The 13,477-nt window shown below is 36.8% G+C and overlaps 1 long non-coding RNA gene across 1 annotated transcript; it reads right to left on the bottom strand.

Annotated features, from left to right (window-relative positions):
* Positions 1–7,283: 7,283 nt before the first annotated feature.
* LOC110709368 lies at positions 7,284–13,227 on the bottom strand. Its single transcript, XR_002508920.1, has 5 exons — positions 12,865–13,227; positions 11,931–12,608; positions 11,334–11,407; positions 8,997–9,784; positions 7,284–8,541 (listed from the first exon to the last, which is right to left on the bottom strand). It is a non-coding gene; the product is annotated as an uncharacterized LOC110709368 (long non-coding RNA).
* Positions 13,228–13,477: the final 250 nt, after the last annotated feature.

Raw genomic sequence — 13,477 nt, 5'->3', positions numbered from 1 at the left:
CATCCTCTTCATCTTTATGAGCGTCAGGCTCAACTTCTTCAAGCAAAGTCCTAAGGCAAGCGAGCATGGCAATCACCTCATCAAATATATCCACACCTTGCTTTCACTCATGAACATCAAAAAGAGAGTTAGTGGCACAAAGCATTCTCAAGTCATGCAAATCATTATCATTGAGAGCATCTAAAGTCATGCAACCTTTCTGGGGGAAGGACATCCTTTCTTAGGGTCAATGGTAAGGCAAAATTCATCATCACCCACATTTAATGTGAGCTTTCCTTCCCTCACATCTATAATTGCACCACCCGTTGCTAAGAAAGGTCGACCTAGGATGATAGGAGTGAGGGCATCTTCCATCATTTCTAGCACAATAAAATCAACCGGAATAATGCAATTTCCCACCTTAAGTGGGGCATCCTCAACCTTACCCTTAGAGAATTTGGTGGATCGATCGGTAAGTTGAAGAGTGACATTGGTGGGTACCAAACCACCTATGTCAAGCTTCTCATAAACCGAAAGAGGCATTAAACTCACACTAGCTCCTAAATCACATAGGGCATTTTCAAAGGAAATGTTCTTAATAGAGCAAGGAATGGAGAAACTCCCGGGGTCTTTTAGTTTAGTGGGTGAGTGGTTTTTGATGATCGCACTACAATTTTCGGTTAAGCTCATCGTGATGGATCCACTCAAGATAACTATTTCATCCTCACTTGACTTAGACTCCTCACACTTTTTCTCATCAACCTCCTCACTCTCATTCTCTTTTTGCAAACTCATGGGTGGAGTACTATCTATGGTAGTCCCACATTTAGTCATAATTGCATTGCAATGTTCTCTAGGATTAATGGCTTGACTAGGCAAAGAGGTGCTAGCATTGTTACTTTTAAGTACATTAACTAGTTGAGTTAATTGAGTTTCTAGCATCTTATTGTGGGCTTGTACTTGCTTGATACTCTCCTCTAAGTCGTTTGTTTTCTTTTTTTGCATATTAACAAATTTTTCCATGGTGGTTTCTAGACTTGACTTAAGAGGGGGAACTTGAATTTGGAGAGGTGGTTGAGGGATAGGAGCAAAAATGTTGGTCTATTTCCTCCATTAAAACTGAGTGGGTTATTATTAGAAAGAATATTGACCTCTTTGATGGTACCTATTTTCATTTAGATGGTTTGCTTGGTTATTTGACACATAGTTACCATTACCTTGGTTCCTATAATTTCCTTGGTTATTATTTTGAACATTCCTTTGGCCACTATATTGACCTTAACCATTTCCTTGGGTTTGGCCCCCTTTCCAATAAAAGTTTGGGTGATGTTTCCATCACTCATTATAAGTGTTGGAATAAGGGTCATACATAGGATTGGTTTGACCATTGTTGATTGCATTAACTTGTTACATAGGAGGGGAGGGGGAGCATGAATCATTTAGCAAATAACACTCGGTAATCACATGATCATCACCTCCACACGCATCACAAGACAACATTTGTATTGACACATTTTCATTAGACGAACTAGATGCATGTGAATTTCGATGTGGGAAAATGGAAAGGGAAGAGGAATGCAATTGATCAAACTTAGAGGACAAAGCATCTAATTTTGAATCAATCATATCAATAGCATTATATGATCATAAGCGCTTCCGTTGGTGGCTTATTTATGATTGGTCCACCCGATGCCCCATCCAACAATATATGATCCGCTCTCAAAAGACCCCTATAGACACTAGTAGAAAAAAGCAATTGGGCTGCCCCAAATGGGAAGTGGTTATTGACTTCCGCTTCAAAAAAACATAAAAAAAAAAAATGAAACAACCAAATGCGGATCGGTTTTGGGTGAACCGCTTCCAAAATTGTAAATGGGAAGCGGTTTGACATTGAACCGCTCCCCATTCTTTAAAAAAATCACTAACAATACTAATTACCCCTTACGCCATCTATTTCTCTCTCCTCTCTCCATTTTTCACGCCTCTTTTCTCCTTCTCTCTCCTCTCTCCTTCTCTCTCCTATCTTCAATTCTCACGCCTTTTTTCTCCATTTCTCACTCTTCTCTCTCAAGCCTCCCTTTATTTTCTCTCTCCTCTCCTCTCCTCTCTCAAACATCAGCGACCACAGCAACACCTACATTCGAGCCAAATCTCCTCATTTTGGAGCAAAAAATCGAACAAAAAACCCCCTGAAAATTCGACCCCATCAGAAAAATCAAGCAAATTTGAGCCTGAATCGAGCAAATCCGAGCAAAAATCATGCAAATATGAGCCAAAATCGAGCAAATTCGAGCCAGGAAATTCGAACCCAAAAAAACCCAAGAAAAATCAAGCAAAAATCCCCATATTCAATCAATGAACGACAGAATATTCAATGGAAAATTTGAGGAATTTTGCATCCCAAGAAAATTCGAGCAAATTATAGCAAAAATAATTGAAATTCGACACGCACCACCAATTACTTGTATTTTAATTTTTTAATTTAGGTAATTACTTGTATTTTAATTACTTGTAAGAATTTAGATCTAGTTTTATCTTTTTTCAAATTTCAGATCTAAATACTTGCATTGGACAAGGGAGCAGTGGGTTTGTGCACTTGGTTTAATTGGTGGTGCGTGTGGGTGTTGGTGTTTGGTGGATGAATTGTTTTTGAATTGGTGGTGCGTGTGGGTGTTGGAGCAGCGGCAGTTTGGTGGCGAGAACAACAACAAGATTGTAGTATTTTTTATTTATAAAAAAAAATGTAATATTATCACAATTTATTAATGAAAATATATATTCTTATACGTATGTTTAGTTTTTGTGTATTAATTGATGTGAAAAAAGAAAGAAAAAAAAATTATTTTTTAAAGGCATAATGGGCAGCTGTTTAGACATTAAATCACTTCCCATTTGAAGGGGTAATGGGATGCCCCCCAAGCCAAAGCGGTTCAAATCTGCTTCCCATTTGCTTTTTTCTACTAGTGAGAACCCATGGAGCAAAAGCCAATTCTCCATGCCATTGTGTGGGCATTGTTGTTGATAGTTCTTGAATCTCTCCCAAGCATCATAGAGTGACTCATCGGGCTCTTGTTGGAAGTTTGGTATTTTGGACCTCAACTCCGCCGTTTTCGCAAGAGGGATGAATCTTCCAAGGAACGTCAAAGTTACCTTATTCCATGTGTTTAATGAGTTTGGAGGCAACCTATCAAGTCAATCACTTGCCTTCCCCGTAAGAGAAAACTTGAACATGCTCAACAAAATGTACTCCGGAGTCACACCATTCGCCTTCACAGTGCTACAATACCGTGTGAATTGCTTGAGAAGCGCAATGGGATCCTCACGTTTTACCCCGGAGAATTGGTGATCCTCTATCAAGGTGATAAGGGCGGGCCTTATTATCTTAAAATTATTTGCTTTGGTAGTAGGAGTAGCAATCCCACTTGCTTCTTGATATGGTGGAGGAACACCAAACCCTCTCAAGGTTTTATTTGGAAGAGCCATTTTAAATTGATGGAGAGGTGAAGAAATGGGGGAATTAGTCCTTGGTGATTCTAGTGGAGTGGAGTCTCCATTGTAGTCACTAGAACTAGAATGATCGGATTCAACTACTACTTGCGATTCGCTTGAAGTAGCAATACTTGCTCTCTAGCTCCCTCTTTTCTCTTTGGTTTGCCCTTACAACCTTTTCGAGCTCAAGATTAAATGGCACAAGAGGAAGTGCTTTATTGCTGCGTTTGGGCGTAAAACAAAGAGAACTAGATGGGAGATTAATAGGTTAGTCAAAGAAAACAAAGAAAAATAAAGCAATAAAAATGAACTAGTCTCACATATTTCATAACTCAATGCTCAACGCCATTCCCTGACAACGGCGCCATTTCGGTAGAGGGATAAATCGGTCGTTGGTCGAATACCTTAAAACTAAACAATATTTCTACCTAAACCAACCTAAGACAATTATAGGGTAAGTAAAGGATCGTATCCACAGGGAATGGATATAAGTACAACAAGATTATGAAACGGTTGTAAGCTAGTTCGGTTACAAGATTGGGGTTTTGATTAATTAACTACTATGGAGACAAACACTAGGGGGAAATGGGAATCGACACCAACCAAATCAATAGATCAATACAACAGGCAAACATGAACACAAATTGGGTGATAGAAAGGGCACTCAACAAATCGAAGCGACAACACTAAGCATTCCTAAACTAAACTCAACTAACAAAATAGGTCAACCAAGTCTTAATGATGGTAAGTAGATTACTAACTCGGGTTTGTCTTTCGATCGGTTCGAGAAAGCATTAAGGCACTAGTAATTGGGGATTTCTCACCTAATTATCGCAACTAAGACTACTACATCATCTAAACAAGGAACCGTAATCAAGATAGGATTTTAGCACAATCATACAAGAAGAGGCTCACAAGTAGACCTCATCTTTCAATGCAAGCATAGAAGTGAATACATGAGCAATAAGTGGCCATCCAATTACACATGCAATTAACCAATCCTTTAACAATCAATCATAAACCTAAAATGAACATGCAATCACAAAGATCAATCAACCTATGGCTTGGTTTGGTCTTTACCCAACCCCTAACTAAGAAACTGGTCACTAATCGTAGTGTTCAACATCCTAACAGCGATGATTAAATTCAACATTAATCTAGCAAGTTAAAAGAAGTGGTAAGAACAAGGTGGATTGAATATGCAACAACAATTAAGCAAACTTAAGAGAAAAATTAGCACTTCAAAGTAAATAAAATCAGAAAATTAAGAGAGAGAGAGAGGAAATAGATTACTTAAGATGCTTCAAAGTTGAGAAACTCTTGAATTCAAGAGAACAAGTTTTAATTAACTATTATAATGATTGAGTTTTGAGAGAATCTAAGCTAATTTAAGAGAGAGTTCTAAGAAATTAAGGGCCTAAGAAGTCTAAAGGGAAGAAGGTCTATACAAATGAAGCCACATGGTATTTATACCCCCAAAAATTACATAGGAAATCCATCAAGAAAATTGGGATTACAGACAGGAGCACTCGCTCCATCTATTAGGAGCGCCCGCTCCAGCTGCAGCAGGTTGGGGCAGAAAGTAAAAGATCATGGAGGAGTGCCCGCTCCTCCAGTGGTGCACGCCCGCTCCTTCCTTGATGCATGTCTCCTTAAGGGAGTCTTCATGTTCATGATAAATCTTCAATTTCTCACTGCATCTACAAACACGAACACACACATAAAAGGGAATAGGAGAGCCAAAAGTTATAATCATGCACAAAAGAAGTTAAAAGGGATTAAAGTGGGAGAAAATGACTATAAAATCGGGTTAAAAATGCCATGATAAGTGGACAAATAAAACACTTATCATACTAATAACTTAATACGAAGTAAGAAATAAGTTTAGTTGAAGTGTTTCTCAAAAAAAAAAAAAAAAAAAAAGTTAGTTAAAGTGATAAAGATTCAAGTGAAATAACTAAAGTGGTTTACTTTCTTATTATACTTTTTTTTCTTATTATACTTTCAAGTAATACGTAATTATTATTATTATTATTATTATTATTATTATTATTATTATTTTCAAACAAATGTAATTACTCATTTTTTTTGTTGATTTTTTTAAAGCTTTTCCTTTTCCGTACGGAATTTATATTAGTTTCCAGCTAGTAATTGAAATGCCACCATTTCTCCAAGGAAGAAGTGCATTTCCAAACTAATTTATAGCTATACAAGAAATATAGTTGCCTTGATTGTGAAGTCAATGTTAGCAATTTATTATCTTTCACGTACCCCAAATATAATATCATCGAGCTTCAATCACCACTCACCAAAGTGTTCATGTTATGCATCTCTTTTTTAGTATTCTTAAACCTATAAAGCTACTCAAATTTTATTATCCACCATAAAACAGAATTATACGAAGTATAGTTACAACAAACTTTGGGAACACATGACAGAATATTTTATAGGTCATGGCCTCATGGGTGGGAATTGGGAACGCACCATGAATCCTCTTTAATGTCAACCTTTAAAACTTCTTCTTATGTGCATGATGATTTAAAGAGAGAAGCAATTGTTAGTTGGTAAAGTACAAGTTAGTTAAACTAAATTTATGGTAGGAAAAATTGTTTTTTAATAATCTCATCTTTGACCGGTTCATTGTTAATAACCACCTTTTGATTATTATCTAATAATTCCTTCTTTATAGGACATTCTCTTCTACATATCTGTTGTGACTGATAACCTAAACATTGGGTAATTTTTTATTTTTTTTATATTATTGAAGTTACACGTGTCACTACATGATTGGTAAAAAAAAAAACTAAATTTTTTTTTAAAAAAAAAAAGAAAATAACTAACCCCAACCCAACCCCCACCTCCCCTCCGGCAGCCCCCTCTCCCCACCTCCCACTACCAAAACCCCCCTCCCCACAACAGCCCCCGGCGACCCACCTTCACCGCCAGCACCCCCTCCCTTTCCCCCTTATATCCCGTCGCGACCACCCACCCATACCACCAAAATCCTAACGAAAAACCCACCCCCTCCATTACACCGCCACGAAACAGCCCCCTTCCCTTTCCCACACCCCAAAACGGTGAGGGAGGGCCAATTTGGGGAGTGTGAAAAAGAAAGGGGGTTGTTTCGTGGTGGTGGAAGGGAGACGGGGGGTTTTTCGTTAGGGTTTATGTGGCGCGGTAGTGGAAAGGAAAAGGGCTTGGTCGGCCGGCGTAAGGGAGGGGGTTGGGTCGGCCAGCGCTCTGGGGGAGGGAGGGGCTATTAGCGTGGAGGTTGGGTTGGGATAGGGGGTTGGCTACTTTTGTTTGTTTGTTTTATTTATTTATTTATTTATTTTAATAAATTTCAACCAACCATAAAGTGACAATCAAAACCGGTTACCAATAGGAGACTAATAGAAGAGAATGTCCTATCAAGGTGAAATTATAAGATAATAATAAAAGAAAAAAAAAGTGAAATTATTAATAACGAACCGATTAAAGGTGCGATTATTATAAGCAATTTTCCTTTATTTTAAGAGATAACTTGATGATTAACATTATTTTTAACCCTACCAATGTGTTTTATCACTATGCGTGCTGATGGCCCAATGGCCAATGCTAGGTTCAACAATGAATAGGCTTATTAATCCAATAATCCTGACACTCTCTGTACCAGGTAGAATGGTTATAGACTTCAAGGAATTCCACTCTCTTAATTACTAGATACAAGTACCAGATACATGTAACAATTTAAAAGTGAACCAGATACGCAACATAAGTCCTCTATAACTCCATTTTCGTACTAGAATCTTAAGCTACTTTAGAAGTGAACCAGATAAGCGCGATCAAATGTAACATTGATAGATATGGTCATGAGATGTTTTAGAATGAAATTATTAAGAAATTACACTGCATGAATAGCATCAGTAGTCCTGGTTGCACAACATACTCTACTGGTCTACCCCTTAATTATGCATTCTTATATTTCTTTGCTTTGAATTCTTACAGTATCTGAAAATGATACTGTGTAGGATGCATAAAGGAAGATCCAAAGGCATATCTGTTTCGATTTATAACTCGCATTTTAGAGATTTCATAGGTATGGTGTTTTGGTAGTAACCTTTTGTCAGAAATATCAGTCTTGGGTCAAGTTTCTCTAGAATCCTGGTGCCCATTGGATCAGTTGGTTCAGTTAATTGATCCAAGCTGCCAACATCACTTAATCCTGTCATTGACTTCCCATGGTGCAGTGATGCCATTTTAACCATATCAAATGCATGGTGCTGTTATTAAAGTGCTTCGGATGTCAACAACTCCTTCCTATGGTGCAGTGACACCGTTTTTACTATAAACAATACATGGTGCTGTTATGAAGCTGCTACGAATGTCAACAGCTCCTTCCAATGATGCAGTGACGCCATTTTAACCATAAACAATGCATAGTGCTGTTATGAAGCTGCTTCGCATGTCACCAGCTCCTTCCAATGGTGCAGTGATGCCATTTTAACCATAAACAATGCATAGTGCTGTTATGAAACTGCTTTGGATGTTAAAAGCTCAAGCTGTTCCATGATTAGATCAGCTTTGCTTTTGCTCCTAAAAGAACAGCCAAAAATCATTGAGGTAAGTGAAAAGAGGATCAAACAATAATAAGTGGAGGAAACTGCCAAAGTTAACCTCATATCTATTGCCTCATTTTCCTCATTTTCCTCTAAAGATAATGTTGATGATGTAACATTAATCCAATCCATCACTCATGTTCTGTTTGTCCTCTTGTTCATCATCTTTGAATGGGTGCCAGAAAATTTCTTCACCAAATATCATAATATATGGATTACTAAATTCTGGATTACCAGACCATAATGATATGGCACCCGTCACCATCCTCCATTGGGTTTGTTCGTTCTGATACAGTACAGCACCGCACCACATCACATATCTTGGCACATTTCCTATTCGAGCTGAAGAAAACTTTCGAAAATGTTGTTGACGTTGATACAATATGGTCCTTCAAACTTAAGAACGAGTAACATGACGTTAAAGATTACATATGGTGTCGGAGAAACCACCTCTGCCTTTCCTTCCTCCAACAGCCTAGCAAAAACAGAGGCCATTCAATTAGATAGGTTACCACCCTCACAAACAAAAGCATCATAATCATTAGCAAAACACACATATAACACTAAAAATATATGTAGTATGTAAAATATCGAGTTTTAGTGAGAAAAGAAAAATCAACAGCCTAAGGCCGCACAAACAAATGCCATTAAGTTTCACAATGCTTGCATACAACAAAAAAGTTCCGAAATCCAGTAGGGTAATTTATCATCTGCCATACAATCTCATAAGTGCATAACCTCAATACAAAAACACTAGTAATATAAAAATGAGCCTTGTAAAAGAATGAACTGAGAACCAGCAAATATCAACAATAACCTACGTGTAATCCCTGTATAAAATTAAAAAACCTTATTTCAAAATAAACAACAGAGATGCAAAAAAAAAATACTCCATAAATAAAAGCTCAGATTATGATGTTAGTATGTTACCACTCTGGAACATTTTGTAGGGCTTTCAGCAGGCAGAAGAACTCAAACTTTGCTTGGAAGGATATGTCGCAAAAATCTGCCTCCACATGTTCCAAGTCATTCATAACCATCAAAATATATAGGAATAATATGGAGCCTCTGCCAATTTGCATACAAATCTAGCAAGTGAACTACTTCATTTTATTTCCCTCCTAATCTACTACCAGGGTAACAAGTCATTCCCAGCAACACCATTAGAAGATCCATCCACACATGATATTGATTGGCAGCCGCACCTTGATGGCAACTGCTCAAGCGTATCAGCTAACAACTTGTCCAGAAAGGGGGGTGGGGGGGAGAACATCCAAAAGTCTTACGTGGACAGAGAAAAACCGATCAGGATGGGGCAACCGCCCAAAAAAACACCTCAAATGCCCTTCTTTCCACGTCATCTTTGGAGGATAATGCTAATAGTGTATAACAATTACCATCAATTTCTCCGAAATCAACTCTTGTTTCGAGCATCGCACAATAAATTGCTCCCGGCATAATCTCTTATTACTGGGTGCCAAAAATAAGAATATTAATCCACATTGCTGAAAGCCACACCACGCCAATATTATTCTTCTCTACCAGCTGTAATGGGGCCTTTGAGCATTTTCCCCTGCTCAATGAAAACACCAATAGATGGGGTCTTTTTGATATGGAACCCATGAGGTCCCCAGTGAATTCAAAATTTGGAGCCATTAACACCTATGCTATGATATGCATGGCTTTTAAGCAACCACATCTATCCTTCCTCCCACAATCTGGTAAAAACAGAAAAACTCATTTAGATGGTATCACAATACACCAAAAACAAAAGCATCTTGATAACCAGCATTTAAACATAGGAAACAAAAGAAAGGATAAAGATAATCTGTTTTATACTTATATGCCCAAGTAAAATATCAACAATAAAAGCCTTCGTGTATACATGACATCAAAACTTCATCACACAAAAACTTTAATTAACTCATTATATGCACAAGCACAACAGAAAAGGTTATACAGCTTATACCAAGTAACACAAGTAGGTAGGAATCATATGATCGCTGAACATTAGTAATGTGACTATACAGAAGATATAAAGACTGGTGATGAGGATAATCAGCTAAAGATCTGACATGCCAGAATGTATGAACCACAGAATCAGCACACTTAAGACTTTCAACATAAAATTATAAGAGAAAAACAAAATATTACTGTGTTTATGCTTGCTTTTAGCCTAAATCAGAATGCATTATATGATCAGGTACAATTTTCTATAAACCCAACTCTTAGTATAAGATTTTCTATGATGAAGTGTAGCAATTCAAACAATGTAAGAACAGAAAATAAACCAAACTAAGTTGTATGATAAACTTGTGTTAGTCTCAATATTGAATTACTCACAGGCAACATTCGTTTAGGTCCATGACCACAATGTTCTATAAACCCAACTCTTAGTATAAGATTTTCTTCTAAGAGTGCATCTATGCATCGTGTTTTGTGTATTCTATGTTGGGAGGACTTAAGAGCAAGGCGACTAGGGTAGTTTATCCATTAAACAGTATAAGTGCATCATAACAAGTCTCTAATTGCAATTTCTTAGAGCTAGGCACCAATACTCTAGCTCGTTGGTGCTCAACTCACCTATTTCCATACAAAATAGCTCAAGAAGATCAATCTACAATTCGATATAGTATAGCAATCACACCAATCAGAATAAAGGCTGTCAGGTATAGTTCAAACATCATCATTTACCGAGAAAAGGTTAATCTCAACTTCCCAATACTACAAAGTACCAACACAATCTTATTAACAATAGTACATTGCAATAAAGAAAAACGAAGCAAAGAAGTAATAAGAAAAAATGTGCACCAAAAAATGAACTAGATTGGACTGAAAACCAAACTTTACCCAATCCACTTCAGTACACCCGTACTTAAGTACACTAATCGTCGAAAGTGATTCATATACTCAAACACACATCTTAGGACTTGTTTTGTTGACAAAATAAAACATAGGAAATTGAAATTCCTAGGATTTGAAATTCTTTCATGGTGTTTGGTTGACAAATTCATGGGAAGTAGAAATTTTTCACTTTCCAATGGAGGAACTAAATTACCTAGGGGGACCTAGGTAAGTGGAACTTCCCATGGAAAATTTCCACTTTCCTTGATTAACCAAAACACTTTTTAGAATTTCCTAGGAAGTTCAATTTCATGGAAAATCAAATTTTCAAAGAATTTGCAATCCCTACAAACAACCAAACAAGCCTATTATCACAACTAAGCTAATCACATACAAAAAAATCGAGGTATTTAGAATACTTACAATACGTCCAAAAGAAATCATCTTTGATTCTTTTCCATCACATATTCACGATATTCTGTTGTACTCCATAAGCCCTGCAATCAAATTAGAAACATTAAATTAATACAATAAGATCAAATTACAAAAGAATAACATTACACATTAGACAAAATTAAAACTCAAAGAATATTTCAATAAATAAACCTTAAACTATAACTCAAAGTACATAATATTTATATAAAACATATACTCAATAATTAAAACCCAAAAAATATCAATTATAATAAATAGAAATAGTAAAACAAAAATAATGCATCAATATGCCGAATTTCAGTATTTTCACAAAAAATACGTGTAGATGAGTAGAAGCAACATGTTGATACGTGGCATTTGTCAGATACTGTAACTAATCTCAGATCATACGGCGCCGTAGACGCCATTAACGCCTTAACGACACAGATCAATACGACAAACCATCACACACAACACGACATTCAATACACATTTTGCAAGGATAAACAAAAAAAAAATGAATATAATCGAATAATACTAATTATAAAAAATAAAAAATCCTATGAAATTGAATAAATAAAAATAATGATTGTAGTAAAAACTCACCCAGTGTGAAAATTGATAGAAAATTTGGTTCAACCCAAACTTCGCAAAAACAATTCTCATTACTTTCATCGTCATCATCATCAAAGTATAATTTTTTTTTTCTTACATCGTACTACATCATATAATATACTGATATAATATACTATACTTTATACTTTTTTTATGGAATATTCTCATAAAAAAAATAATATCCTATAACTTTGTTCTTCTTCAACAATTTCAATCCAATTGAAACTGAATACTATTGCCAGTGATTTCCATTGTGAATGAGGTAAACATGGCTGGAATTCCGGCAACAATGATGACAATTTCTGTTAGCAGATTGCGCATAGCAAACTGGGTACGCCATCACTGGCGGTACAACTCTAGGCGAAGCAACTCTTGGTGAAGATCCGGCAGCTGAGAATGAAGATGACGGCGAAAGCGATTTCGGCGAGAGTGATTTCAGTGAAGCTGGAGGTGATAGACTTGATGTCGTTGTTTTCGACGATCGAATTGGGGAAAGGAAAGCTCTAACTTTCATGGAAGAATTTGATGGAATACGGTCGTATTCTTCGATCAAATTAGTGAGATCTTCGTCGGATTTGATGGATACTAAAACATCAAGATCTTCGGTTGGTAGTTGACACCTTAAACTCACTGATTCGCCGCATAATTCTCCCATCTTTTTCATCAATTCTGTAATCATAAACCGAATAATCCGTCAGCAATTTGCAATTTCTCAATCAACAAATTAATCATACACTTCATTATTCACAGTTCAATTGACAAACGATTGGCGACTTTTCGGTCAAATTCATACTAAACTAAGAAATTCATCTCACTGAAAGCATAATTGAAAGCCTAAAAATGCAATTAATAACTCATTTTCACACTTAAACTGATAAATGAAGCACAAAAACTAGGGTTTAGAAGAGTGAGAGGGAAAACTGACCAGAGAAAGAGATGGAGGGAGGAACAGCGAGAACACGAGTATGGCCGCCATGGTAACGGAGCTTGGCATCAGGATAACGAGGGAGGATTTTGCCGCCATAACTGCAAAGGAATTTGATACTGGATTTAGGGGAAAGAGGAGGTTCAAGTGAAGGTCTGGCCATTTCTGGATTTTGAATTCCGTTGATTACTGTAATTGGAAATGTTGTTTGTTTATTTGAGAGGAGAGAGAAAATGAGGCAGTTAGAAAGAGAAGTGAGAAGTGAGAAGTGAGAAGTTGTGTGTTCAAGCCTATGGAAGGTAGAAGGGAGGCGTTATTTATAGGACGAGTTTTGAGGGTTAGAATTGTGAGAGGAGAGAGAAAAGAAAAAAGGTTGAGGTAATAAAAAAGAGTAGAATGTAGAAAGACCAATTGACGTAAGTTGGTTACTCACTTGGTTTTTGTTTTCACTTGGGTAGTGAAAATTGAAAAGGATGGCCCTAATGAAGGGCCCAACCTCATGACCTCATCCTCTCTTTCATTTTTTAAATTTCGCACTTTATTGTATACGTCCCTCAATTAAGTCCTGTTCGGCAAAATTAACGGTAGCGGGTAACTTTTAGTGATTGAATAG

Source organism: Chenopodium quinoa, unplaced genomic scaffold, assembly GCF_001683475.1.
Source record: "Chenopodium quinoa cultivar QQ74 unplaced genomic scaffold, ASM168347v1, whole genome shotgun sequence".
Lineage (NCBI taxonomy): Eukaryota > Viridiplantae > Streptophyta > Magnoliopsida > Caryophyllales > Amaranthaceae > Chenopodium > Chenopodium quinoa.
The sequence above is the reverse complement of the archived record's forward strand: the minus strand, read 5'-3'. Positions and strand labels throughout refer to the sequence as shown.